Below are 18,182 nucleotides of genomic sequence, written 5' to 3'. Positions count from 1 at the left end.
GTGCGGGTGGCAGACGGCCGGCGGCTGGGATCTTCTCATCAGCAGCGGGCACAGGTGGGGAAGGTAGGCACAACTCAGTCGTAGTGCTGAGTTGCAGTGCAGCAAAGTCCCAGGTCAGAGCTCACAACCTCCCAGGGCACCATGCGACAGTTCGCAGATCTCCTGAGTGGAAGAGCCCACCTCCCCAGCTAAAACTCCCCAACCCTCTATTCCTCTTTCCCCCCCCCTCCAAAAAAAAACGATTGCATTGGTATCCCAGGGCTATTATGTACTCCTTTTGTGTCTTGACTGCTGGCTATTCATCTAGGAGCTTCCCCTTGCCACCACGATGATAATGGGAAGAAACTCACTGAGGAGCCTAAGCCCATAACACCAATGCATTTTTCTCCATTCCTTTGTCAGCAGAGTGCAGGCCACAGTTTGCTTCCACCTGGAGGGGTTTTCAGTACACCTGGAACCCACTGCCCCAGGGGTGGAAACACAGTCCCACCATTTGCCATGGACTGATCCAGACTACTGCACTGGAAAGGGGTGAGGCTCTGGAACATCTGCAGTACATTGATGGCATCATTGTACGGGGGAACACGGCAGGGGAAGTTTTTGAGAAAGGAGAGAAGATCATCCAGAGTCTCCTGAAAGCTGTTTTTTCCATTAAACCAAGTAAAGTTAAGGGACCTGCTCAGGAAATGCAGTTTCTAGGAGTCAAGTGGCAAGATGGGCGTTGCCAGATTCCAACGGAAGTGATTAACAAAATACCAGCTGTGTCCCCACTGACCAGCAAAAAGGAAACACATGCTTTCCTAGGCGCTGTGGGCTTTTGGAGGATGCATATCCCTGAGTACAGTCAGAATGTAAGCCCTCTCTACCTCGTGACATGGAAGAAAAACGATTTCCGGTGGGGCCCTGGACAACAGTAAGCCTTTGAACAGATCAAACAGGAGACTGCCCATGCAGTAGCCCTTGGGCCAGTCAGGACAGGACAGGATGTGAAAAATGTGCTCTACACTGCAGCCAGCCAGGGAGCCTTCCTGGAGCCTCTGGCAGCAAGTACCCAGGAAGACCCGAGGACAACCGCTGGGGTGCTGGAGTCGGGGATACAAAGGATCTGAGGCCAACTATACCCCAACTGAGAGAGAGATCCTGACAGCTTATCACTTATGAAGGGGTTTGAGCCGCTTCAGAAGTGATTGGCACCAAAGCACAGCTGCTTCTAGCACCCCAACTACACGTGCTGGGCTGGATGTTCAACGGAAAGATTCCTTCTACACATCATGCCACCAATGCTACATGGAGTAAGTGGATCGCTCTGATCACAGAGTGAGCCCAGATAGGAGATCTTAATCACCCTGGGATTTTGGAAATCATCACAAACTGGCCTGAAGGTGAGAGTTTTGGACTGTCTTCTGAAGAAGAAGAGGAGCGGGTGACACGTGAGGAGGAGGCCTCACCATATAACCAACTACCAGAAAATGACAAGCGATACGCCCTCTTCACTAATGCTTCCTGCCATGTTGTAGGGACAAACCAGAAATGGAAAGCAGCCGTATGGAGACCCACATGGTGAGTTGCACAAACTACCGAGGGACAAGTTGGATCAAGTCAGGTTGCAGAGTTCAAAGCCGTCCAGCTGGCTTTGCATATTGCTGAATGAGAAAAGTGGCCAAGACTCCACATCTCCACTGACTCATGGTTGGTAGCAAATGCTCTGTGGGGATGGCTAGATCAGTGGAGAAAGGTCAAGTGGCAGCGCAGAGGGAACCCCATCTGGGCCGCTGAGATGTGGCAGCACATCACTGCCCGGGTAGAGAAGCTGACCACGAAAGCCCATCACGTAGATGCACGCGTACCCAAGAGTCGGGCTAATGAAGAGCATGGTAACAACAAGCAGGTGGATCCAGCTGCCAAGGTTAAAGTACCTCAGTTAGATCTGGACTGGCAGCACCAGGGAGAGTTATTTCTAGCTCGGTGGGCCTGTGATGCCTCCAGTCATCAGAGGAGAGATGCGACATGCTGATGGGCTTGTGACTGAGGGGTGAACTCAATCATGGACGGTATATTACAGGTTAAACATGACTGTGAGACATGTGCTGCAGTCACGCAGGCAAAGTGGGTGAAGCTTCTATGGTGCGGTGGACGATGGTCAAGGTATAGGTATGGGGAAACCTGGCAAGTTTGATTACATCACACTTGCCCAAACTCGCCAAGAAAAACGCTATGTGCTGACCACGGTATAGAAGCAACCACTGGGTGGCTGGAGACATACCCTGTGCCTCACGCCACTGCTCGGAACACCATCCTGGGCCTGGAAAAGCAATTTTTGTGGCGACGTGGCACCCCAGAGAGAATTGGGTCTTAAAATGGGACACATTTCAAAAAGAGCCTCATAGACACCTGGTCCAGCTAGCCATGGTTTTAAGTGGGTGTATCATATTCCCTACCATGCGCCAGTTGCTGGGAAACTTGAACGATGCAATGGACTGCTACAAACCCACCTTGAATGCAATGGGCGGGGAAACCTTCAGACACTGGGAGGTGCATTCAGTGAAGGACACCTGTTTGGTCAATACCCGAGGCTCCATCAATTGAGCTGGTCCTACCCAATCAGAACCCTTGCATACTGTAGATGGAGATAAAATCCCTGTGGTACATATAAGAGGTATGTTAGGAATGACAGTTTGGATTAGTCACACCTGAAACAAAGGCAAACCCAAACATGGGATTGCTTTTGCTCAAGGACCTGGTTACACTTGGTAGGTAATGCAGAAAGATGGGGAAACACATTGTGTACCTCAAGGGGACCTAATTTTGAGTGAGAACTGTCTGTAATGTTTCATTGTGTGTATATATATATGTATGTATATAGTTGAAGAAAAGGTATTCATTTTGGCATGATGTAGGTGATATACATTGGGGTGGATAATGTCCTGGTTAAAGGAGTAAGGTACAAGTTTAACCCGTGGTGGGTATAACCAAACTGTGTATTTTACCCCGCTCTGGGTCATACCTGGTGAACTTTTATTGATGGATCGCTTGCAGTAGCTGCCCAGTGCACACCCCTGACATCTCAGGCTACAAGACGGGTGTTAAATGAAATAAGGAAAGAGAGGCAAACCCTTCGAGGCAAGATAGTGTGCTTCTTCTCACAAATGACTCAGCAGTGATAACTCCCCTCTGGGGAAGCACCAGCACATTCCCACCCTGCCTGAGGGGTCATCTCTGCTAATGGGCCATAATGGAATCACTGGCACTAGGATAATGGGCAGCTGCAGTGACTTAGAGCATCAAAGACTCTCAAAATATCCCATGACTCACAGTATTGGGTTCCTCCACTGTGAAACTCCCTGCCCTGGGGCAGGTGCTGAGCATTCCCACCTGAACCTGAGCATATATATAATCATTGGGTTTGGAGACTTTGGACACCACCACTCCACAGATCCGAAGGAGGACCATAACTTCAACAGGACTGTGACCACCACTTGATTGGACTGTGACCATCACTCTGACCAACAGGGTGCCAGTTTATACTCTGACTTTGTGTGTTAAAACCAGTTCTCTCTGTATCATTGTATTTATTGTAAACTGTTTAGTAAATTGTAACTCCGACCTGTAATCTCTCTCTTGAGGTAGATGTGTGGGTTTCATTTCTCCTGACGGTTTACATTTAAACCAGCATGCTGGGTGATTGCCATAGGTTTTAGAAGTCTCTGGCACCTGGTGGAATTTTATGTCTCTCCTCGCGGGCAAGGTTGTGGATACTTAGCTCCAAACCAAAGAGAGCCAAGGGTTATGAAACCCAGATCCACTGGAGAATTGTAGGATCCTAGACCAGCCCAGGTGTGAAGGGACCTCGAAAGATCATCTGGTGCAGCGTTTTGTGGGAAAGGGAGCCTAGATGAGATTATTTAGCACCCTGTCCAATCACATCTTGAAAACCTCCGGCAATGGGGGCTGGTGCAACTTATGCCCGTTGTCCCTTGTCTTTTCCATGTGGCTCCCTTGAAGTACTGGAATACTGTGAGCAGGTTCCCCCTGAGCCTAGGCAGGTGCCTAACATTTTGCAACTAATTCCTTTGTCATTGCTAGCCTTCATGCAGCCCCTAGCTGCTTTTAGATGTTCCTCCACAGCTTTTGGATCATGCTGAGCCGATTTGTCCAAGTATTTAGGTCTTAGGCTTATTCCTTGCTTCTGTAAGTGTTCAGTGATATCTCTTGCCATCCCTCCGACTATGCCAATTGGTGCAAATGGGTGTTTTAGGTCGCTTAAAGAATTGCCGGAAAAGGTATCAGCAAAAGCAGGTTTTCCAGCCCTGTGAGACTCTTCATGGCCCTCCTTGGGACCCTCTCCAGTCTGACCGCCTCTTTTTATTGAATTCTGGGGACGAGAACTGGACACAGAGTGTGGCCTGAAGGCATGGCCTCTGTGAGAAGAGGCCAGGGTCTGCTCTGTGCTAGACACGGCTAGTTCTCACCAGCTAGGCACCAGACTCCCTGGGAGCCAAAGCTGAGCAACTCAGCAAAGCTGGTGGCACCCCTGTGTAAGCATATTTAAGAAAGGGTAAAGCGCTGTCTGGGGCAGGCATTTCCCTGCTGCCCTTAGATCTGGCAGGCGGCGATGTCCTGAAGGAACTTTTTCATCTTATTTTCTCCTCCTGTCCTATTGAGGAGGGGCGGTGAGAGAGCAGCTGGTTGGGCCCCTGGCAGGCAGCCAAGGTCTGACATCATAAAGCCTAAAAGGCATATTCTTCCATGTGGAAGGGGGTTGGTTGGTTTAGAGATTTTAGGAACAGGAAAATTAATTAGGTGTTACGTGCCGGTCGTGGGTGGGAGACAGAATCCACGACTCAAGTCCTCTTGTTCATCAGAGAAAACAACCTGGTTTATTGTTCGGAACTTGCTTATATAGTTGGTTCAGAACTCCCGGGTCTAGACCATTTATTGGTCGAGACTTTAGCACCGCCCAGCTCCTTGACCAGTGATATGTCTGCTTTCTGGATAGAACATGACTGGCTGAGGTCCCTGCTTGGGTCTGAATCTAACTCATCTCTGCCCCATCCGGGGGCTTGTTTTACTTCTAGGCTGGTTGAGTTTGGGGTTCTGGTACGGCCAAATTTATTTGGCAGCTATAAGCTAGATGCCATAGTAACAATTAGGGACTGCACGTTGATTTGAGTGAAGGGCAGGTACCAATCCGTCTTCTATAACTGCAATCTCAGCAGCAAAGGACAGCTGAGAATCAGGCCCCAACGATGCTGTTTTGGGTGTTGCTAAGATGGAGTTCATTTCCCCGTAGCAGCTCTCACAGTGCCGCGTGTCACGTGAAAAAGGGAGGCTTCCTCGACCCTTAGTGTGGGGAGATTTACTCGGTCTTTAGTGTTTAATTTGTGTTTCAGGAAAGTCGAGACTGTTGTGCCCGACCGGTCTGTCAGCATCCCGTTGGGGGGAACCTTCACTGAGCAGTCCTACTGGATCAGAGGGTGGTTGGACTGACTTAGGGAAACACACCAACAGTGTAAGGGAGACCCCTCAGCAGGTCTTCCCCTTTACCCATTGTGTTACCTGCTGCTTGTGACTGGTAACGTCCGCCAAGGATTCACGCTAACAGTTTATGGAATAACACTCTTTATTAATACAAATTGTGACAGGTTAAGGTTTGAAGATTGTCGGTGATAGTGTCTGACTGCAAAAATATGTTTGAAGGAATATATACAGACAAGCTCTAATCCCCAATAAAATGTTCAGCATGCATAGAGTATGATTCTTATCCAATAGGCATCTCTATGGGGGAGAAGACAGGTTCGTCTCATCAACTGATCCCAGCAGCTACAATGGAGTCTTCCCTACCTTTTCCCCATTCTCGACTTATTTTTATACTATTTCTGTGTGTTTAGGTGGAGCTTGAGTGACTCTAGTCATACATACCTTTGTTACTGATTGGTGTAAAATTCTCTTGCTTTGCTTTTAAAGATACAGTCAAAAAGAATATAGAATATAGAGCGCATGCCCAGTGAGGGGTGGTCGCACTTTGGAGGTGGGTAACTTTGGGATTGGGGTGTGCGTTAATATTATTATTAAGCTTTACTGAAGCAAGTTCATGTAAGGAGAGAGATTTCACCACAGTTGCTGACTCAGCAGTAAGACATCTTCCCCTGTCTCCCCTGGTTGACAGGTGGTATGCGGTTTATCAGCTGCAAAGTACCACGGAGTTCCCTTCCCTGCAAGGATTTCTGTAGAACCTGGCCTTCGCTCCGCTCCATCCTCCATTCCATCTCCCTCAGCAGGTGCGTGTGTATGGGGAATCATCACGAAATAGGTTTCAGCTCATGCCAGCTGCATTCCATCCAGGGAGCAGCAACTGTGATTTGCCCTGTAATTCCCGTACTGTTATAACTCCTGTAAGGATGTTAACATAACTCCTAAGTTTCCCCTAATTGCATCCCCAGTTACCGGTCCACAGGGTCCCCGGTCATTTTCCCACACCGTGCTTTGCACTGGTAGCTAGAAAGGTGGTGTTAACACACCAGTGTTTTGGCTACTGCTGAGCAGCGTTGGCACAGCATCAGTACTGTCTCTCCAACATTCTGCCCCAGCATCAGTAGGCTGGGGGTGGGCAAGATCCTAGGAGGAGACACAACCAAGACAGCTGACCCAAACTGGCCAGAGGGATATTCCATACCATATGACGTCAGCTCAGAAATAAAAGCTAAGTAAAGGAAGAGGAAAGGGGGTCATTTCTTATTTACAGTGCTTGCCTTCTGGAGAAACTGCTACGTGTGCGGAAGCCCTGCTTCCCGGGAAGTGGCTAGACAGTGCTTGCTGATTGAAACTAGACAATAAATTTATTTATTTTTTCCCCTCTCCTTGTTCATGCACAAACTTTCACTTTTGCTTTAGTAAACTGCCTTATCTCAATCTGCAAGTTGTTTTTCACCTCTCCTGTCCAGCTGGGGAGTGATAGAGCTGTTTGGTGAACACCCGGCGTCTAGCCAAGGTAAACCCACACCAGTCCTTTTTGGTTTCTAACGTGGGCTGAGACAATGGCAGTTATATATCTTGCATGGTATAGTAATAGTAGGTGTTGAGTAGCAAGCTCCTGTGCGGGGCATGGAGTTTGTCAGCTACGCTGCTTAACTCTTTCTTTTGTTGAGTTTGGGAGCATGTTAATACAAACAGTGGCTCTGTGCTTTGCTGTGACACAGATGGCTTTGTTGTGCTGGGGGAGCTATTTTCTGGGGACAATGAGGGAATCCCTCTCCCTATCTGGGATTGATGTAGATTGTTTTAGAATGCAGGCTCCCGTGTTCCTTGTTCATTCTTATGTATGCTGTTGAATACTATTAATACTATTAACTAATACCATTGGCACACTAGGGGGTTTGTGGAATCTGGTGTCATCCTGCTGTAAGACAAAACAATCTGTAGGTGAGGAGATACTGACTGAAATGTGCCCTGAAGCGTCTGGTCGCTGGATGGCAGTGTGTGTGTGTGGAAGGATTTGGGCAGGTTCCTAGAGTGGTTATCACCTCCCATTGCCTGGGACTTTACACCTAAGCAGGTAATGAACCCTGGCAAACTGATGTGTCACCTGATAGAAGGGTGTCTTACCTACCCCAATGAAACCCAGCAGCTTCTTGCCCTGCACGGGGGTCCTGGCCTATGCCTATTGAGCCCCAGTTCAGTACTGCAGAGGAGCGTGGCTGATGCAGGGACCCAAACTGCATTTGAGGACACTATGGCTGAGATAGGGACGCAAACAACAACAACTACAGCAATTGCCCCCAGAAGTGACAAAGAAAAGGTGGATAAGGAGAGCCAAGGTGCTATCAGCAAGACTGTCCTGGGTTAGGGCAAATGTGGGGGAGAACCTCCGAATGGGGTCCCTCCAGAAAGCAAATTCGAGCGGCTCCTCCCCCAACTGGTTTGGGAAAAAGATTTCCTTGGAAAAAAGTGGGTAAAACCTGTTTATTTAACAGAAATTGTATAATGTTAAACAATAAAACTTCTCGCTGTTCGATGAGATGGCAAATCCAGAAAAAAGTCCTTTTCATGTGGTGTAGCTCGGCTCACTCAGGTTCTTATCCGTCCCTCCGGCGCTGGAAAGTGCCCAGGCCCAGGCCCCGGTGGGCCACAGGTGTGAGCTCCCGGGATTTGTCTGGGTTTTCAGTCCAGAGTAGGTTTGAACGGATGCAAGACAAAGGGAAAATAACAGTCCAGGGAACTTCTCTGCCTCAGCTAGCTAAAAACTAACTAAAAGCAAAGGAGAGCTCTGTCCCTCTGTCTGTCCGTGCTACAGACAACACAGTCCAGGAGCAGGATGCGGGGGAGTGAGTGCTCTTTCTCAACACAAACTGTGCGCTTCTTCTTTCCCCCCCCCCCCCTTTGCTGTCAGAGCCAGTCTTAAAGGTGCAGAACTTAATATGTAGGATAAACAAGGCGATTGGGCATGCAAGCATCATAAAGTCACCCCAGGACATTGACTTACTTGCCTTTTAGTAGTCCCATGTAGCCAGTGCAAAAGTCCGATGGAGGGTGGAGGCTGACGGTAGACCACCGTGGCCTGAATGAAGTAACGCCCCCACTGAGTGCTGCTGTAACGGACATGTTAGAGCTCCAATATGAACTGGAGTCGAAGGCAGCCAGGTGGTATGCTGAACTTGGCATTGTCAATGCATTTTTCTCCATTCCTTTGGCAGCAGAGCACAGACTACAGTTTGCTTTCATGTGGTGGGGTGTCCAGTACACCTGGAATCGACTGCCCCGGGGGTGGAAACACAGCCCTACCATCTCTCACGGACTGATCCAAAGTGCACTGGAAAATGGGTGTCGCACTATATTAGGAACGGCGATAAGCACGACACTGATTCCCTTAGCTTCATTGTCCAAGAGAGCAAAGTTTATTATTCTTAATCTTCTTTTATACACATGTTTGAGAATGTCTGAGAGCTAAAACTCTCATTGATCGTTAAAGCAACACATCCACCATCATTGGTTAAGTGGAACACCACCCCTTGACTAAACAACACCTGCAGGTTGTTGTCCTTTACCAAGGACTGTTTGGATTCTTTCTTATGCTTTCTTAGGCCAGAATGAGAAGCCTGTGTGACTTAGTTTCACAAAGGCTCTGTTCCCTGCTTGCTTTTGCGCTTAGCATCCACAAATGGGTGATGCCCCTGAACATCTAAAATATGTTCATGACATCATTGTGTGGGGCAGTGAGGCAGAAGAAGTGTTTGAGAAGGGAAAAAGAATAGCTCAGAATGTTCTGAAATCTGGGTTTGCCATAAAGAAAAGCAAGGTCAAGGGACCTGCACGGGACATCCAGTTCTTGGGCATCAAATGGCAGGATGGCCGCAGTCATGTGCCTATGGATGTGGTTAACAAGATAGCAACTATGTCTTCACCGGCTAAGAAGATGGTAACGCAGGCTTTCGTAGGCCGCCTGGGGTTTCGGAGATTGCATATTCCACATTATAGTCAGCTTGTGAGGCCCCTCTATCAAGTGACCCAGAAGAAGAACCATTTTGAATGGGGCCTTGAGCAACAACAGGCCTTTGAGCAGATCAAACAGGAAATCGCTTGCAGGGTAGTTCTTGGGCCTGTTCAGACTGGACCAGCCCTGCAAAATATCCTCTACACTGCAGCTGGGTAGCATGGTCTCACTTGGAGCTTCTGGCAAAGAACATCAAGGGAAACCTGAGGTTGTCCATTAGGGTTTTGGAGCCGGGGTTATTGAAGATCAGAAGGCCCACTGCACTCCAGCTGAAAAGAAAAAAAATATTAGCAGCGTATGAAGGGGTTTGAGCACCCTCAGAAGTCGTTGGGAAAGAAGCGTGTCTCCTCTTGGCACTGCAATTTCCTGTGCTACACTAGATGTTCAAAGGAAGCCTCCCTTCGACACACTGTGCAATCGGTGCTACATGGAGTAAGTGGGTGGGTAGCACTGATCACACAACGAGCTCGACTGGGGAAACCCAATTGCCTGAGAAGCCATGAATAAAGGCAGAGATTTTGGAGAATTTCTTTGAAAGGTCACTCGTGCTCAAGAAGCACCACCATGTAATGAGTTATCAGAAGATGAAAAGAGGCCATGCTGTCTTTACTGATGGATCCTGCCTTGTGGTAGGAAACCATCAGAGGTGGAAAGCTGCTGTGTGGAGTCCCACACAATGAGTCGTTGAGGCCGCTGAAGGAGAAGAAAAGTGGCCTGTACTGTGTCTCTATACTGACTCCTGGATGGTGGCTAATGCCCTATGAAGGTGGCTACAGCAATGGAAGAAGACCAATTGGCAATGCAGGGGTAAACCCATCTGGGCTGCTGCGTTGTGGCAGGACATCACTGCACGGAGAGAAAACATGGCTCTGAAGGAATGTCACGTAGATGCTTACATGCCCAAAAGCCACGCCCCTGAGGAACATCACAACAATGAACAGCTAGATAAGGCTGCCAAAATTGAAATAGCTCAGGTAGACTTAGACTGGGAGCAGAAGTGTGAACTCTTTACAGCCCGATGGGCCCGTGAAACATCAGGACATCTAGGAAAAGATGCAACCTGCAGATGAGCTTGTGATCGAGTGGTGGATCTGATCACAGAGGCTATCACACAGGTCGCCCATGAATGTGAAACATGTGCTGCAGTCAAGTGAGCCATATGAGTAAAATCTCCTTGGAATAGATGGCCAAACTGGGTTTTAAATATGGTGAGGCCTGGCAAATTGACTATATTGGACCACTGCCATGAACACACCAAGGCAAGAGCTTACATACTCATCATGGTAGAGGCAACTACTGGTTGGCTGGAAAAATACCCTGTAAACCATGCTATTGCTCGAAATACTATCTTAGGCCTTGAGAGACACATTTTTGTGGAGACATGGTACCCCAGAAAGAATGGCATCAACGAGGCTTGTTTTTGAAATAACCTTATGAACTCTTAGGCAAAGAAACACGCATTGAGTGGATATATCACATTCCTTATCACCCACAAGCCTCTGGAAAGATTGAGAGGTATGATGGACTGCTGATGACTGTGTCAAGAGGGTTAGGTAATCGAGCATGGAAGCATTGGGCTGCAAATTTAGCAGAAGCCACTTGGCTGGTTAACACCAGAAGATCTGCTAACCGCACTTGTCCTGCCCAAACAAAACCACTACATACTGTGGGAGGAGATAAGGTCCCTGTCGCTAGAAGAGACGGAAGTAGAGAGCGAGGGTTCGAATCACACAGTAGCCAGAGGTTTATTTCATGAGGCAAAAGCCTTTATTTCGGGGTTTTCCAACCCTTTTTATAAGGTGTTCCGATACAGGTTAACCTGATTGGTACAAGGAACGACACCTCCCTCATCCCATTGGTGGGACAAGAGAAAGACACTCTCAGAACACCTGTGTCTTTATTTTGGGAAACTAAAGCCTTGTTTTCCCTTGTCTTTCACAACAGTCCTTGTGAGAGAAAAAAGTTCCAAAGACTTTCCCTTGGGAGCAGATCAGCCCCTGAGAGCTTGAAACTCTCTCAGGTTCAGAAAATCATGTCCACAGGTCCCCATACTACACACAGGGAAGTGGCTAAGGGGGTCGGTGTGGAATTCTCCTTCCATGGGAAAAGACAAACCTATTAATGAGATTGTCTTTGCTCGAGGACCTGGGTATACTTGGTGGGTAACGCAGAAGGAGGGGGAGACCCGGTGTGTTCTTCAGGGAGGTTTAACCTAGGGTGAAAAATGATCTGTGTGTAAATTGTATGTTGCAGGAAGTAAAGTAGCAGGAGCGACATGAACAGACGATGAGTGAATTTTACAAGGAGTGAGGAGAGTGCGACGATAGCCCAGGCAGGGCCGGTGTCGGTGCCAAACGATCGAGTGTGTCGCTTCTGTCCCAAGCACCCATCTCGATGGAATGGAGCCCAAGTCACGGCCTATTTTTAAACATCTGGAGGAGTGGAGGAAACCCATGAAATGGGAAAATAATATCTATCTTTGAAAGGAAGGAGGACGGTAGTTAATGAAAATGTGTGCGTTTGTTGGGCATAAAGATGATTTAAGCATGGAGTTTTAAGTTGTAAGCGTTGGTAAGAAGGGATTTCAGTCATGACAAATAAATACAATGGAATAATTAGAAGGCAGATATATCTATAATTCTGTGGGATCTGAGTATGACACAAATGGTGTGAAGTAAGGGGCGGAGGTTGTACTGGGTGTGGCTGAGATGGAGTTCATTTTCTCCATAGTGGCCATCAGTGCCATACTTTGCATTTGTACCTAGAAAGGTGTTGATAACACACCGGTGTTTTGGCTACTGGTGGGCAGTGTTGGCACAGCATCAGCGCTGTCTCTCCAACATTCTGCCCCCCCCATCAGTAGGCTGGGGGTGGGCAAGATCCTGGGAGGAGACACCACTAGACCAGGTGACCCAAACTGGCCAGAGGGCTATTCTGTACCATATGACTTCAGCTCAGAAATAAAAGCTAAGTTAAGGAGGGGGAAGGGGGCACATTCGTTATTTACAGCGTTTGCCTTTCGGAGCATCCCCTACGCGTGCTGAAGCCCTGCTTCATGGAAAGTGGTCGGGCAGCACTTGCTGATGGGAACTAGAGGATATAAATTATTTTTTTTTCCTGTTTGCTTTTTCTTGCGAAAACTTTCTCTTTTCCTTTAGTAAAGTGCCTTATCTCACCCTGTGAGTTGTTTTCCATCTTATTTTCTCTCCGTGTCAAGCTGAGAAGGGGGAGTGATAGAGCGGCTCTGTGAGTACCTGGCATCCAGCCAAGGTCAACCCACCACAGATGTTTTTGATGCCGTCCAGGTGTTGTAGGATAAGGGCACTGATAATGCGGGTAAATAATTGTCTGCGGAGCTGGTGCTTGCAACAGCGTTCTCGATTCTATGAGCATGGGACCCTGTTTTTGGATCAGCATCTGCTTGGGAGAGCGGGGCTCCACCTCATTAAGCGGGGCAAAGATATTTTTGCCAGTAGGATAGCTGACCTCATTAGGAGGGCTTTAAACTAAAAGTGAGGGTGCGAGGAGGCGGAGAGAGAGAATAATCAGCAGCCCTGTGTGGGAGTGATGGACAGGGTAAACGAGCAAAGGGCAGGGCAAGAGCTCCAGTACCTGGAAGTCCCCCTTAGAACCCAAAGGCAGCGGTGGATGCCACAGCGGCAAGTGTGCTTGTTGTATTTATTCCGAGAACCCTTTCATTCTACCCCCCGTGGAGAGGTGCCTGCCCTTCACGGAACACCGGCGGGGAAGGCGTCTCAGAATATATACAACATGGACTTAAAGTATCTTAGACACAGGAGGCTCAGACTTGCATAATGTGATCCCGGGTTTATTGTATGTGATTCGCCCGGGGCAAGAAAGAGACCAAAATGCTCTGGGTCTTATCTCTTATACTAGGGGGAGGGGGTGGTCAAAGATACAGGGGAGTTACAGCCAATGGGACAGGGGAAGGGAAAGGGGGGTTTAGGTAGGGACTAACATTATACAAACTAAGGGTGAGTTCTTCCCTTGGGACATACCACCTATTTTTTAAATGCACTACAACACGTGCCCAGCAGAAAGAACTCCTTGGACAAGTAAGTTTTAAAAGAGGAGTTTGACAGGAAGCACAGAATCCGGGTACATGGACAGGAGTTCCATGCCAGGTATTGTACGCTGTCCCAGGCTGAGCGACGGCCTGCCTTCAGAGTGCACAAAAGGAAGGTAAACCAGAATGTAACCTCGGGGTGACTGACATAAGTTCCTCCCGAGATGAAGGAGACCGGATGCATTTCTGTGCTCAGGGTAGAAGGAAGAACCCTCCCCCTTCTCCTGAAATGCCCCTACATAACAGACAGGATGCTCCTGTTTGGAGACTGAAGAGCACATGAGTAATGGACAGGACCCAGGACAAAGCCAACCATGCAAAGATGACCTAACCACCAGTCTGCGTTAGAACACTGCAACCAGAGAAGCACATAAAGGTATTAGTAATTGGAGATTTCCTCCTGAGAAACACCGAGACACCCATTTCCCACCTAGACGATTTCTCTAGAGAACTCTGCTGCCTACCAGGAGATCGCCTTCATGGTGCCACTGAGAGGCTGCCGAGGCTGGTGAACCCTACAGATTATCATCTGCTCCTACTCTTCTCTGTAGGGTCTGACGAGGCATCTTAGAACCCTCCCAGGAGTCTATGATGTCTGTAGAAGCAATGTTAAAAGGATGGGGAGCACAGGTGATGGTCTCCTCTATCGGTGTCCGGTCTGAGGAAGGGGTCCAAGAAGGAGGAGATAGACTGAACAGCTGAATGCCGGGCTGCGTAGCTGGTGCCATACTCCAGGTTTTGGCTTTTATGATCATGGATCTACCTTTAAGAAGCCAGGTCTGTTGGGAGGTGATGGGATTCACACGACCAAGCGGGGCAAGATCGTCTTTGCCAGTAAGCCGGTTAGACTCACAAGGCAGGCTTTAAAGGAGACTCAGCGAGGAAAGACGATGGAGTTTTGAGCAACAGAGAAAAGCCAGGGGCTGGTGATGTGTTGGGAACAAGAGGGGAATACTTGAGAAATGCTGCAAAAGAATTGGGGCATGATCCTTGTCCAAAAAAGTGACGCAGTCAACAGCCCCACAGAAGTGCCTCTGTACCAATGCACGCAGTATGTGAAAGAAAGAGGAGCTGGAAACCACTGTGCAGCCGGAAAGCTAACCATGTAATCACTATAGTAGAAATGTGCTGGGACAACTCAAATGACTGGAGCTCTGCAATCAATGGCTATAAACTGGTCAGAAGCAAGGAGAGGCGGAGGTGGCCCTCTATGTAAACCAAAAATAGGAGGGATTTCCTGTACAGAGCTGTCTTTGAAAGACAGCGGTGAACAGGTTGAGAGCTTATGTGTGAAAATTAGAGGCCAAGCTGTTGCGTTAAGAGTAAGAAATTTGTCAGAAAATGAATCCCCTTGCGTCCCAGCTGGTCCTCAGAGATCAGAGGGACTGGATGGGGTTAGGCTTAACTTCCGATTACAACCAATTCAGCACTATAAGTCTGGTTGCCTTCTCTAAGAAGCTTTGCGAGCACAGATTCAGGAAGAGAGTGGTTTTCTGAAGTTACAGAAATAGAGATTTGGAACTGCCATTGAGAAATGCACTAGCTGTGATAGAACTCTAATAACATCGTGTTAACCCATGCAATACTAATAATAGCAATGGTATGCAGAAGCTTCCCAAGAGGGCGTCCCCACTTGGGAGGAGGGAGAAGAGAACAGACCGGCAACTGTCTCCGACATCTTTTGGGAATTCCTGCTACCTAGATGAACTTTCTACCCTCCTTATATACAGCCCAATCTTCTCCTCCTTACGTATAGCACGATCTAAGCGGAGAGCTGAGTAATACAATCATATATGTGGTAGCATGTACTTCAGTAAGCTTATTAGCGTATGCATGAGTGTGCGTTTTAATACTTAAATGACCCTTAATCAGGCAAAGGTTGCTTTTTTGGGCTTGGTGTCCTTCAAAGTTCCGCTCTTAAGACTTCTTTCCATTTCATGCCGTTCATCAGAGCCAGAAGAGGACTATCCTAGCTGCCCATGAACTCCTCCTTTGGCCATATTGTCCCTTCTTGATGTCAGCTATGTGGATCTCCATCAGTAAAGATAGTGTGGAGGGTACACGGTTTAGGCCATATATAGGAAGCCTTAGCCCTTTCCTGGCTCCATGGTCATCATCCCACACAAGCCAACAAAGGAAACCTTGTGGTTGGTATCTACTATAGGCCACCAGATTAAGAGGATGAGCTCGACATAAGAAATCAGGCACGTTAGGCAGGAGATGAGCGAGGCTGAGTAACGACCTTCTCTTCTGGTCGAGCTGAAGCACAAAGTGGAAATGCATAGGTAGTGGAAGCGGGGCCACGCATTCTGGGAAGAATCTAAAGATGCTGCTCACATCTGTAGGGATGGGATCAGAAAATGTAAGGCAAATCTGGAGCTGAATGGTACTCGGCGATTCATTTTCCTCTGTTTTCACCGGCACCGTTACCAAACCTCTTGAGACCCTGAACCTCAAGGCAGGGACTTGGGGAACAAAGTCCCTTCCATTGTAGGAAACGATCATGTTTGAGACCACCTGAGGAACCTGTGGATACACAAGTCCTGCACCTGGGGAGGAACAACCCCATGCACCAGTACATGCTGGAGGCCGATAGGCTGTGTTATAGATACATTTTATATTGTTGGCTTTTCGCAAATATTAAAATAAATGTTATGTGTATAAGAATGAGAAATTTTGTTGTATTAATATAGTTTTCTTTATTTCTGTTATTGATGAAATTTAGAAATAGTAGTATAATACATATATGTTAGGTTATGGCATAGTATTAAAATAAAAACTGCCTTTGTTTGTATAACCCAAAGACTGAGGAAAAAATAGCTAGAGACTCCTGCATTTGTAAACTATCTTATCCAGATGAAGACAGCAGTGTCCAGAGCTCTGGGGGAGGAATTTATTGCATTCCTGGTATCAGAGAATGTAAATCTCAATGGCGCCAAGAGGATTGATCTATTGGGAAGGGGGCAAGAGAAAACTAAACAGAAGAACACCAAAGATCCTAAGAAGAATGTATGAATATGTATGAGAATTTATGGATATGTAGTAGGATTCTGTTTTTAAGGGACAATCCTTTGTTAGTAAGGTGTGCTCTCTTGGCTGAATGCAGAGACACCCGGCCGTATCTGTATACTTTACTTTATTTTTTTCTCCTAATTGTTTTTTATTAAACTTTTAAATTCTATAAAACTTATGTGAACCTCGTTTTTCACAGCTGGAAAGCAGCTTGGCAAAATAGGACAATGTGCCCTTGCCACAAAGGCAGCCAAGGATATCCTGAGCCTGATATAGAGGAAAGCAGGGTTTATATATGTTACAAGACAGTTGTGTGGAACGTTCAAGGTGCTCACTGTCCCACGAGGGTGCAGGGCACCACAGACTACCCTTGGGCAGCTTTGAGGGCACTGCTTATTTTTCTAAAAGCCTCCTATCCAGCTTAACGCAAATCCTACTATCTTGAGCCCTCAAGCCAGCAGTGTCAAACGCACGCTTTGTATTTTGCTTTCTTCCAGGAGACGTGCAGCTCAGAAACGTCTGCAATGGAAGTGGGGCTTTCATCAAACAATGTAGAGCAACTTCTGTTGGTTTTTCAAACTGTCCTGAGAAGCTAAGGCCAGGCCTGCCCTGGCTTGGCCAAAGCAGTCATTTGACTGGAGGGAGCAGCACCAAAAAGGCAGAGGCACCTTTGGGGTGGGCTTGATGCGGTAACAAATAACAAGAAATAGTACTTGTAGCTACTGCAGCCTCTTCTGCGACCTCGTAGCCCGCCCTCAGGGTCGCAGCACTACACGGGGCAGATCCCTCCGCGCCCCGCGGGCACCAGGTCGACGAGGGCGGGCCCGCCAAGGGGGCGGGGAAAAACGAAAAAGACAGGCGAGTCAGCAAATCGAGACGCGGGCCACGATCCGTCGGCCCAATGGGCGCCGCGGAGGGCCCGGCTTAGTGGAGGAAGTGTCGGGGCGGACACGGGCGTTGTCCTTGGCTGACGAGAGTATCGGGGTGCTGGCCTCTCTTCCTGGTGGCGCCTCTACTGTCTTCGGAAAGATTCTCGGCAAGGCGTTTCTCTGGTATCGTCAGCGACGAGGACTAGGAGGTAGCCGCGGCTTTGTTCTGTGCGCGGCTCCTCTTCCCTCCCCCCTCCCTCCCCCTCCTCTCGCACTTGCGGGGCATCTAAGCCGAGGACAGACGGTGCGCACTACCCGGGCGCGCGTCAGGGCGTGCGGCGGCGCTGCTGCTGCTGCTGCTGCTGCTGCGGGTGGGTGCAGGGACGCGGGACGGACGGGGCCTCTCTGGGTTGTGGCGCTCTCTACTGCACCATCCCCTAAGCTTGTTCTGTGCCGCACCCCCACCCCTCCGGCTGCCGCGGGCGTACTGGGTTGCTGGTGTTGTCCGGACTCGCCTCGCATCCCACCCCCACCGTGTCGTGTGCGCGCGTAGAGGAGGACCTCCGACGGTTACTTGGTCTCAATGTGTCTCCTAACAGCATCGAAGAGGTTTCGCAGCTTCGCTGTGCTAGGCTTTGGTTCTGAACCCCTAAACTGGATTATTGGGGCAAGGAATTACGGCTTCCTCTAGTTTTTCTTAAAAAAAAAAAATAAAAAAAAAAATTAG

Source organism: Poecile atricapillus, chromosome W, assembly GCF_030490865.1.
Source record: "Poecile atricapillus isolate bPoeAtr1 chromosome W, bPoeAtr1.hap1, whole genome shotgun sequence".
Taxonomy (NCBI): Eukaryota; Metazoa; Chordata; class Aves; order Passeriformes; family Paridae; genus Poecile; species Poecile atricapillus.
The sequence above is the reverse complement of the archived record's forward strand: the minus strand, read 5'-3'. Positions refer to the sequence as shown.